Source organism: Psittacula echo (assembly GCF_963264785.1).
Source record: "Psittacula echo genome assembly, chromosome: 4".
NCBI classification, from domain to species: domain Eukaryota; kingdom Metazoa; phylum Chordata; class Aves; order Psittaciformes; family Psittacidae; genus Psittacula; species Psittacula echo.
The window spans coordinates 9,028,220-9,040,728 of record NC_137738.1 but is presented as its reverse complement, the minus strand read 5'-3'; positions in this window follow the sequence as shown (position 1 = coordinate 9,040,728).

The following is a 12,509-nucleotide window of genomic DNA, read 5'->3' as shown; positions in this document are numbered from 1 at the left end:
TCCTCATTATGATTGCAAGAGGAAGAGGTGGTGATGAGGCAGCTCCATTCAGGCTTGCGTGACCAAGTCATGAAAAAACATGCTTTGCAAAGCAAAGTCCACTACTACCCATAAAAGGGGCAGCAAAAGAACCCTTAACTCTTCAGCATTGGCTGACGCTGTGTGGACCAGCCCCATAAATGCAGTTCTCCAAGGAGCAAATGGTCAGAACTCTTTGGAATACTCTAACACAGATTATCCCATCCTCATTACTGTGAAGGAATAGGACAAACTTCACTTTCTTCATCAGACTTACTCAGCTAATGCATGCAGGCTTTATCTCAAGGTTTTACTACATGTAAACCACTACTAAGTGAATACAGACTTCTATATTGGATTTGAGGACCAACATTTCCATACGGAGTTTTCACTCATTGATTTCAGATGCCTGCACTGGGATTTCCAGGCCTGAATTTTTTAGAAGCACTGGGTTTTCATAATTACCAGTTATTTTCAATGGAATCTCTCCCAAACATCTGAAACTTCAGTGCCAATTTGATCACTTCTGATTAACATGAAACATTTTCTGTGTGTGTGCTTCCCTGTTAGTACAGCCTCACTCCTCATATAGTCCTCCAATTGCTGTAAGCTTTGCAAGCACAAGGTGCATGCTGGAAAACCCTCTGAATGTTTCACTAAAGCTGTACATTTTAATTAAGTAAAATGGGATTGTCAATCACTTTTTTTCCCTTTAAAGGAACCAGTCTTTTTTCAGCCTCCAAAATTATGGGCACAGGTCTTGAACTTATCATCACCTATTTTAGAAGTTCGTACTTTTTGACTATGCCGTACTTCATTTTGATGTGCCCATCATTTTTCAGCTGGATATATGCTGCTATCCAAAATCCATTCCTTGTGCCATGAATTGCATTTTGCTCCATTATTTATTTCTAATGTGGTATAATAAGACACATGCATCTTCGTCGGCTTTGTTACTGGCTTTCACCTTCCAATCAAGGAACCTGAATACATTAACTTAACATTTTAATAAATCGGTAACAGTAATCGGTGCTTAGCGTATAGATTGCTTTTGTAATGTGCTACTGTATTGAGCAGTACAACGAAGTGTTGTCCAACATCTACCAAGTAGTTAAGAAAGCGTGATTTATTTTAGACTAGTTTTATTAGGCAGCTATTGATAGCTATATAATGAACGATCAGTATTCAAGGAGAGGCATTCGTTTCTTTCAAACCATTCTTGTCATGTAGTGTAATCACAATAAACAACCTCCTTTCAGCAACTGCTTAAATCACAGAAGAAATCCCTATCAGCACTAAAAGAGAAGCCTTTTTTCCCCCCCCCCTCCTCTTAAAGCAATCATCATTCAAGCATATTATGAAATACTGGTTATTTTTCACTCATATGTCCATGATTCAAATTTTTTCTGCACATGTTGTAAAGATGGTAGCATCTCTTCCTCCTTAGTCCTTTCACATGGGTGCAGTACAGTGTAGCAAGACAAAATAAGCCATACTTCCTTCAGAAAAAGAATGCAGGGTTCAAGCTGCAACGAATCTAGACTTTGTTTCTAAAAGTGGTAATCTTCTACCCCATGTTACCACACTGTTCAAAGTCATAGCAAAACCATGGCTGAAACTGAGTTTCAAATTAAAGCTAGAAAATTATTTTAATCTCATTAGATGAAAAAAAAAAAAAAAAAAGAAAAATTACATATATATATAAAATAAAAAATGTAACTTTTAAAACTATGAGTGTGACATCTGAGTACCTGCTCTGCCACCAGTAGCTGCCATTGCCAACTAAAAAATTATTAATCAATCACAGATTCATTCAAATTCATATTTTGAACAACATCTAAGCATGTCTGTGAAATACATCACCAAGAAGCCATCTGTGTATTTTCAACTATACCATTTATATTTCAGAAAACCAAGCAGCTGTTCCGCTGTGATTTTTCTGAGCCTTTAAAATTGGCCATTGAGGTTACAGAACATAAACCACAAAGGGTCTATTTCTATGTTTGCCTGGAAGGGTGATGATGAGAAAAACCTTGCAGGATGCATAGAGAAATTCTTAGTGCCGAGTTATGCCTTCATATTCTCAATTAGAATGAAAAGTAATTGCCAGGATTATTTTGACCCTGCAGCCTAATCGCTCAAAGCCTCTCCTTTCATTATAAAGGGTCTGATACTAGAGAATGCAAACCTTGAACTCCTGATAAGGAAAGCAATCAGACAATGCATTAAAAATAATTATTACACTTAATTCCATCAGAGTGAAAAGCTTAGGTTAATACTGAGCCTGTATAATATGGGCAAATAATTGGAAGAAATGGTATTTTATCTTCAGATTGCTGCATTTCTAAGCACAGATGAGTTGCATTTACTGGAGGGCAGCTAATATTTATGTTGAAGGCAGAAAGTAACAGTGAGTCAGTGTTCTTTATCTGACACTTCGTTCACTGTTGCTGCCTGAACCAATATATCCCATTTTGATTAAAATGGCAATGCATACCTCAGAACAGGCAAGCATAACATGCACTTTAAGTTTAAATACTATGTTCTATTGCTAGTTACATTTCATCTAAATACAATACATTTACCTTTATTATGGAAAATAAACTCCCAAGTATCTTTGTTGTTGCTTCACAAGACACTGTAGGAATGCAACTTTGAGAGATTAGATATAAGTAGGAAGATTAGGAGGAATACAGAGGAATAGTATCTTCCAGTAAAATCACAACATCACAGAATAATTCCAGTTGGAAGGGACCTGGGAAGGTCTTTAACCCAACCTCTTTCTCAAAGCAGGATCAACACTGAATTCAGACCAGGTTGCTCAGGGCTTTGTCTCATCAAGGCTTGAAAGCCTCCAAGGATAAAGACACCATGACTTCTCTGCAGTGCCCTGCAGTGCTTGCCCATCTCTATAGGGCAAGTGATCCTGTTCCAACTGTCGCAGCAGCCTCCCCTAAACTCCCTCCAGTTCACTCATGTCTGTCTTATACTGTGGGTCTCTCAACGTGGATGCAGTACTCCAGATGGCAGTCTAATGAGGGGTTACTACCAACTACATTCTCTTTCATATGTCCAAAAAAGGTCTTCTAAGAAGATTTGTTTCTAGAAACAAAGCAAGTCCAATTGACCTTAGTTTCCTTGATCATCCTCCTTGCAGTTTTTAAAGACTGGTGAGACACAACTGTCTCCTACAGGATCGTACCAACCGGTTTCTTAAATACATCAAAGCATGCCCCCCTCAACTCCAGGATCTACACTGCTACTTGCCTTCCTCACTCTCATCAGCATCTTAATCTCCACCATTTCGTAATCACTATAGTCAAGGCTTCCATTGCTTGTCACGTTCTCAACCAGGTCTTCCTTATTTGTGACTAGCAGATCCAGGAGAACATCACATCTACCCAAGTTACACAGTATTTGCATTAAGAAATTATCCAGCACACTCCAGACACTCCTTGCATTTATATCTCCCAGTGTGCTGCCCTTCCAGACAGGGAAGTTAAAGTAGTCCCATCAGACCCAGGGGTCTTCAGTCTACAGACTTCCTCAGACTGCTCAAAGACGATTTCATCTTGCCCCATATACTTGCCACCCAAACTCTTTCCTCACTTAACTGCAAGCTGTTATCACCAGCCCTCATGTATTTAGTTCAAAGCCCTCCTCAGCCAAGCCTGCTGGAAAAGATGTCTTTACCCACCTTCTCAGCTAACTAAATATCCAGTTGTTACCTTGTAGGACGTGCCCACTCTTTTAAAAACTTTCCCCTCACCCATCGGATCAAGTGGCGCTAACCAGCTCCTTCATGCTTGCCTCTAAAGCTCTGCAGTCATTCTTCATTTACTCCATGCCAACCATAGTAGCATCAATGCTGCCCAATGCTGAATGTACAATATGGACTAACAGCCCAAGGAGCAGAGAATAAAATGAATAGGTACTTTTAGTCTTTAATTTCCAAGCAATCCAAGAGCAGTGCACAGAGTGAAACATGGGTCTACTGACTTGACAGCTAAAGTTGCCTTGACTAGAGAGAGGGGTAAATTCACTGGCTTCTTGTAATTTTAGGTCTAATCCTAACTGGATGTAACTGTGCCAGGTGGAGCCTGAGGTTATGTCCTTCCCAAAAAAGGCCAAGGTAGAGCCAACACTGCTGGAAATAGGTGAGCAAGTTGGAGCTCCCCAGGGCACTCAACACCAGCTTCAGTGCTTCCACCACAATCACAGTTTGACAACGGAAAATATTGACTCTGAAGTGAGCTAGCACTCATCTAGAAGTTTTTACAATTACTTTGTCATTTAGTTAGTCTCATACAACACCTAGAACAGGAGCAATACCCAGGGGCTGCACAATAATATTTAAACAATCAGGTTTATTATCTGCTTGCTTTAATTAAATGCTGCTGTTTTTTCCCTAGAGGAAGAAAGTTTATAACCTTCAACAATTTAATTTGAAGTAAATGGGCCTCTAAAAGATATATCATTTACTCTGATTTGATTTACCCTGCACAGAAGATCCCTATTCATGAACTATTAATATGACTTAGCCCAATCCGATACGTTTCATTTGTGCCCTACTTTAAATTTTCAGGCTCTCCCATCTGTCAAAAATGTTCGGGCTGCTGAATGATAAAGCCTTGTTGCTATGGCAATTAGTTCCATTACCTAGGTGACAGTGCTGGCATGATGTCACCACTAAAGTGATCTAACTCCTGAAATATTTTTAACATCCATTGCAGATGAACCAAAGTAAGAACACCATTTATCAATGACCCAAAATACCTACAGGTGCTAGAAAGGAAGCTTGACCACTGCTACCTGGAGAGGTACACGTAGACAGCAAAAGGTAGGCATAAAAGGTAGGATCACCTGCATTCAAAGAATGACAGGGAAGAACAAAAAAACCATAAGCAAGAATTAAAAAGAAATAAAGACAAAAGAGAAAACCTGCAGTTTCCTTGTTCTGGCAATAGCTGGACAAACTGCACCACTTGGCTCCTACCACATCGCCTTCTCCTAATTCATTTGAGCAACATGAAGACACGCATTGCAGATGCATGTGCTTGCATATTTTAGGTCTTGGTATTCATTATTAAGCAACACTTAGACACACTTTGAAATATCTAGTCAGGGGTCAAAGTCCCATTGTACCAGGAACTACACAGGCAATGCAACGCTTGATAGCCTCCACTCTCCCAGAGCTTATACACTTGCCGAGGAGTGATGGGGACACAAGAAGCAGTTACTTCCATTTCCCTGATTATCTATGATTTATGAAAGCTTCTAATCGTACCAATTCATAAAGCCCAAAGGTAGCAAATTTGGCAGTGAGAACAATGATACTATCATCTGTGATACTTTGGGATTTTTCTCCTCCTTTGGCTTTGCCTCAGATTTCTGGGGCATGCTGAAGTGAGCTGGTATTAGTTGAGTAGTCAGCAACTGGATTGCACCTGCTTTGACCAGGAAATCTCATAATGAGCAACAGGATTTTCCTCTACTTTTTAGACGAAACTCCATGGTTTGGAAACTAGCCAGGGAACCAGTAGCTACAGGAACATCCATAGCTGCATTAATGCAGATGAAGGACTTGATTAATCTTTGAGTGTTCAGGCTGATCAACAAAAATGTTTTCACTATCGTGTATGCTGGGTCTCTTCGTCCCCCTGCCAGGCAAGTGTATAAGCGACTAAATAAAAGTGAAGAATTTGCATTAAGTAACCAATGAGTTCTCTTTCTTTTTTTCTGATGAAGAACTGCTCCCCAAACAAATAAATTATTGGTTTATTCATTATTTAGAATTATGAAGCTATGTTTACAGCAAGAAGTTTTTGATCCATAAATCATTGGCAGACCATTAATTATACCACTTGCTGTCTTGGTTAGTCATATAAATCATAGGGCACCCTGAAGAGGTGAATGATGGTTCCTAAACACTGCAGTTTGATGCTTTTATGTCCCTTTCCCTGCCTCCTCCTCTATTGGACTTTGTCAGGAGCACTACATTCCGCTTGCACGTCAGCAGCCTCTCTTTGTTCATCCTTTCCCTCCAAATATTCATTAATACAATCACATTTGCAGCAGACTTCTGAGCTTGCCTAGTTCAAGATGTAGCTCATGTTCTCCTGGTGCTGTCTGCCTGACCAGCTACCACTGCAAAGCTGAAAAAATCATAGTAATGCCATTGTTGGGGAGAAAACAAGAAAAAAGAGCTTCTCTGATGAAGATGCAGAATGACTTCACAGTTGTAGGGACTATACTGCCCTTACTCCAAACTGACAACAAACCATCAGAGGAATCCTACCTGTAGGCACAGTTCTGACATGGTCAAATGTCCACCAGTAATTTCTCTCTCATGGGAATTAAGATTTCATATTGGTCTTTTTCTGGGACATTGAAGTAAATTAACACTGGTGATGTACCCTTTACTTGCTGGCCTGTGGACCTTCATAACAGCTAGAGAAGGGCTTTGTTTTCTACCAGAAGCCACAGCAAGCATGTCTTCTAGTAACCTGCCTGTGCATTATTTCTTGCACTTGATCCCACATTGACACTGTTATTTCTGAACATTCATTTCTGTCTTGGTTTCTATTCCTGCATTCAGTGACAATGAGCACAGATGACAGTGTCAGAAGCCCACACCACTGTGGATCCAGTCCTGCAGTTTTGCAGCATAGTTCAAGAGGTGAGAGATGTCACACACAATGCTAACCCTGTGCATCTGTTGAAAACATACATAATTTTACTAACTCACTTTCCACAAACTACTGAGAAATAGAACAACAGTTGCTATCTGCAGTTGAGAAAACGGTAGTATTAAAGCTCATTTATGAACAGTCACATTACCCAGCTGGAGCTATAGCAAATATAATAGAAGTTTACCTAATCTAGAAGCTCAATTGACAATTTCTTACTGTTACCCTTTGAGATACCTTACTCTCTTGCACTTTGGGAACACCAGTGTTCATATGGGGAGCAGCAGAGTTCTCATTCTTGATGCACCAAGACATGTGGACTGTATCTTCCACTTCATTCTGTGTAAAATCTCTGGTTTGGACTCTTGAAAGCTTTCATCAGATTGCATACTGGCAATCAGAGTTAAATGCTCAAGATCGAGCTTTATACAATAGATAGAAAAGGACTTTTAATTTCTTATAGATATCTTTCTTCACATCCAAGGAGGTCTCTTTGACCTGTGTACCTTATGATGATACTTGGCTCCAGCAATGCAAGCATAAGGTAGATACTGAATTACTACATATATGGGAAATAAAGTGACTGCCTCAGCAGGTGGCAAATCCAAACAACTCTTTTCCACTACAGAGAAACATCCAGTAGGAACCGCTAAGTCAATAATAGGGAATTAGGTGCTTCTGAGCCACCCCAAATTACAACCTTTGTCCTTATCCCAGGGCTTGCTCCTGGGAGAGAGGAGCAGCCTTCTCTGTCAGCCTCTCAAGTTAAGCAAGTGCACATGTGCTTTGGGTATCAGGACCTTTTCAAAGAAAACACTCAGCCTTCACTTAAGGATCATTTAACAAATGATTAACACTCAGCTACCCAAGGTGGAACCAACAGCAACATGTTATGTTGTGCAGCAGTTTAGCTTATGAACTGAAAATTACAATATCCAGTCACAACTGTAGAAAAACATCTAGGTATGCAGGACACAAGTCAGCCAAGTGAGACTTGGTCAAGAACACCTATGAGGACTGAAGGCTATCAAAAAAACCCAAGAAAACTATTGTGAGTGGTCAGGAACTTCATGTCATATCAACTGTAAATGAGATGATCAGTTATTGCCATTACCTCCATTGCGTGTATTTGAACCTATGTATACTGCTTCATTGGTGACAAATCCTAGTCTACAGAGAAAAACATTTAAAAGGCTGTTAACTGTACAGGACCATGTGCCAAATTAAATTCTTGCTATCCTTACACCTTGCCATGGTGAGCTCATTAAAAGCAACTGATAAAATTGTCTAGTTCCTGTCACAAGAAAGACACTGAAGTCACTGACTCTCCAAAGAAGATAACCTCAATTCATCCAAAGAAGTAACATCCCATAAAGAACAGCTTACAGCAGTTCTTTCTGTGTTACAGAAATAATTCTGGCCAGTTTTGTACACTGCAGCTCATATATAATAGCCATAATATACCATGTATATAAAAATTCAGCCTGCGCATACTAAAATTGGAATAAAGATATTGCCCTGTACTGGGGTAAAGGCAGCTCTTGTCACAAAGCTTTAAAAAATTCAATATTGCTCAAAGCAAGTCAGTAGATTAGGCAATCTTTTAGCTTTTCCTTAGAGAAATCCTAATCCAACCTCTGCAGTTATCATACTAGCACAGGTACAAGTGTAGCAGAAGCTATTGGCTATAATATAGGCTTGCTTTATTTACTTTAAACTTGTGTTAATGTTGGAGAGAGACCATGGGAAATGTGCTGATATACATTTCTTATGAGCTGTTCCTGGTTTTCAAAGATTCCCAATTAAGTCATTCATTCTTCCTTTAAAGAGAACATCTCAAAACCTGACACAGTGTAAATATCATGGCATCAAGTAGCAACAGAGATAGAACAGAAAACATTTGCAATACCAACAGAAATGTCTTTAAACTCACACTTCATGTTACCCTTAGTAACCAGGAAGATATGCTGTAACATATTAGTATTTAAGGCTCTTTAGAAAACTACAGCTCTGGCTATTCAGGACATAGATACATGTGCTATTCAGGACATAGATACATGTGCACAAACCCACTATCCTAATAAGTACATTCTTGTCAATGTCTTCACATTTTCAACTATAGCTATTTTATTTCTTAATTGAGGAAAAATCCTTTCCTTTAGTTAGTAGTCCTAGAGGTCAACTTGCGTCAAGCGCCTAAAACACACAGAGATGTCTTATTTAGAGCACAAACCGTTGTGCTAAATCTCACAAAAATCCCATTTTTTCCCCTTGGGAGGAAAGATTTAAGTATTTCAGTTGATAATTACCCAATTCATAGGAAGCTGCCAGCTTCACAATGATCATATTTTTGGGTCTCTCTCAAGAACTGAGCACTGCAGGTGTGCCAGGCATTTGGGGTTTAGCTTAGTGCTGCTGCTCCAGAGCAGACTGGGAGATCCAGCTCCTTCTCAGAGACTGCACCTTTCCGGGGGTTTTGTTTACAAAACTAGATTGTTTCAGCAGGGCACAAAACCCCAGGATGGTCCAACAGAGAAAATCCTCTTTTCTCCTCTCCTCCCTCTGCTACAACTCAGAAAGCAACATGCTGATAGAAGTAGACTACTTTTTAAGGGAAGGGGTTGACTTGTTTTTTCGTTAACCAAGCAGACAAACAACAGCCATCTCTCCTTCCCTCTACTTCCTCATCTCTTCTTCAATTGCCATCCTCCTGCATAGTAAAAATTGTTGTATATTTGTTTCTGCTTCCCCACTGCCCTACAGTCACACCAATTACAAAGGGATGAAAGAAAGAGACTGTTTTTCCTTTCTAGCCATAATCTTCCACACATCTCTACTGTTCCTGCTACTAAGACAGCTTCCATGCACTTCACTCAATACCATCTGTACACATCCAAGGACAAAAACGTCCCTTTTGTTACTAAGAAGTGGCCTTGTATAGGTCTCAAGTTGCTGAGGGAGTTTGGCTACACAGGAGATTAGTTTTCTTGCTGAGAAATATCCTATTGTGACAGCCATGTTATTCCTGTCATTTTAAAAAAGCAGGAGACAAGCAAGAGGCAATGCAGAGATTACTAACTATGCCTAAAAATAAGGGCATGTTGTTCAACATGTATTAATATGTATCTTTGGAACTGAGCACTGCTGCACAGCACTCAAGTATTCTCACTGATTCTCTCACCTATACCACTTGCAAGACACTTCAATAATGTAAGACCCAACCCCAGCAACACATATTTTTTAAGAATATTTCTGACAACAGCCTCACTCACATCAGCATCTTTCCTCAGCACAAGCAGCCAAGTGACTTTAACATACTGCGTTTCCATGAAACACTACTCATTTCCACCAAGAGTGGTGGAAAGACAAGAAGGGCTCAAGGTCATGGTTGTTCTGGAAAGGTTCCTCAAACGCTGGCTGTAGCTCTGCCTTTTCTATATGGGCAAAACGCACAATCACAGAATTAGGTTGGAAAAGACCTTTTAGATCACTCAGCCCAACCGTTTCCCAGCACTGCCAAGGCCACCAATAAACCATGTTACTGAGGGCCTCATCTATGCAGTTTGTGAGCATTTTCAGGGATGGCAATTCCACCACTGCCCTGGTCAGCCTGTTCCAATGCCTGAGCACCCTTTCAATGAAAAAATTGTTCCTAATATCCAGTCTAAACCTCTCTTGGTGCAGCTTGAGGCTGTTTCCTCTGGTCCTATCACTTGTTACCTGGGAGAAGAGACCTGCCACCTCCTGGCTCCATCATCCTCTCAGAAAATTGTAGAGAGCAATAAGACCCCCTGAGCCTTCCCTTCTCCACACTAAGCACCCCAGTTCCCTCAGCCATTCTTCATCACACTTGTGCTCCAGGCCCTTCACCAACTTCACTGTCTTTCTCTAGACCCACTCCAGCACCTCAATATCTAGGCATCGCTTGACCTCCAGAGGAAAAGGAGATCATTCTGCTGGTATTACAAAAGGAAAAGGGGAAGCTTGACCAATATTTGGTTTTGATCTTGAGGGAGGAGTAGGACTTGGTTTTAGCTAACCAGTATTTAGAAAGTCCGGTCATCTGATTGCCTCGAGGACTCCATCTAACAGAAAGGCTTAAAAAGTCTGAAAGGAAACTAAGACCAGGGAGAAGACAGTGATGTCTGCATGAAGAAAGTATGCTGAATATAAACAGAATGAAGAAAGTATGCTGAAATCACAACTATTATTTTACTGTCATATTCAAGGACTGGAAAATTAGTGGGCACAGCTTGTCAAGGGGTAACAGTAAAATGAGAGTACTGGTTGCACTCCAAGATAACAAGTACAAATATTTTAGCACCCTATCTTTGCTCACTGCAAACATTTACAACTGATGGTTTTGAGCACTCATTTCCCTCCCTTCTATCCATCCGGGGTACTTATAACTGAAGCATGAGAGAATAAAAAATTAAGTGGGAGTGAAATAGAAAGTCTGGGTAGGTTTTGCTGGAATAACCGAGCCTTACTCATCAACTGATGCTCAAACATCGAGCATTCGATAGCTTATCAACTCATTAAAAATACATTGACTGTAGCTCTTGCCTGCAGCTCTTTTGTTAGAGTCTGGACTATAAGGTTTTTCTTTCTCCAGAAATACCCTGTTTAAGTTGTCTGATTGATCTTTAAGCACGTACAAAGGAAAAAGTTACACTAATGCAATTTCACTGTCATTGTTCTCAAAGCTATTGAACTGTAAACCCTGCGTGTTGGCAATTGATGTGTGAACACCTCATCTGGCATTCTCTCCAAGTAAAATATTTCAGTAGGTAAATTTAGTTAAATTGTTTATAGTTAGAACATGAAAAAGCAACTTATTTCATGGAGCATATAAGACTCCTTCCACAATAATGGCCTTAAGCAACCTAGTCTACTAGGTGTCCCTGCTCGTGGCAGGGGGCTGGAACTAGATAAGCTTTGAAGTCCTTTTCCAGCCCAAACTGATGCTATATGAATCCAGCCCATGATTCTATATGGTAAACTCAATTTCCTTGCTGTATTGGGTCTTTACATACATACAAACATACATAATATTACACACGTCGACAATAATTTGCATTTCATGCAAAAACCTGATTTTCTCATTAAATTATGCTGTGAGTCACTCAGCTCACTCTACAAGAGAGAGTCTGATACATGCAAAACACAGAGACCAGGCCCTGAATCTGAAGTTTTGTGCTAAACTGTGAAGTCCACAAGTACTGTTATATGTATATAACCTAGATCAGCTATGGGGTTTTAATATCATTAGAACTATTCCTTTTTTGCTTGGAATGTGCCATCACTTTGCTGCTCTGCACAAGAAGTCATGAATTAACAGACTTCGGAAATCTACTCAGTACATATTTTCAGTGACATAAAGGGTTTTTCCTTGTCATCTATTTTTATTTCAGTAAGCCTATAAAAATCTGTATGCTTAATATTAAGAGCAAGACACATAAAACAGTTGATTCACCACACTTGCCAGTGGTACAGTGGCAATTATAGAAAAAATCTTCACATCAGCATTCTTTGATGTATTAGCTGATTATTAGTATTCATTTCTTTAAAAAGGATTTGTGAATTATATGCTAGAAGTAGTGACACAGATGACAAAACAGCAGAAAACAGGGTTCAGAGAGCATAATATTAAAGGAGAAAATGAGGATATACAGTCTGAGTTAATTGCTACCAAGAAATCCTACATACAGATCATCTGGATTAGTCAGAGATATGAGTTGCTTTAGATGACTTGGTTACCTAAATATTTGAGTGCCCAGTAAGAAAAAAGCATCCCAAGAA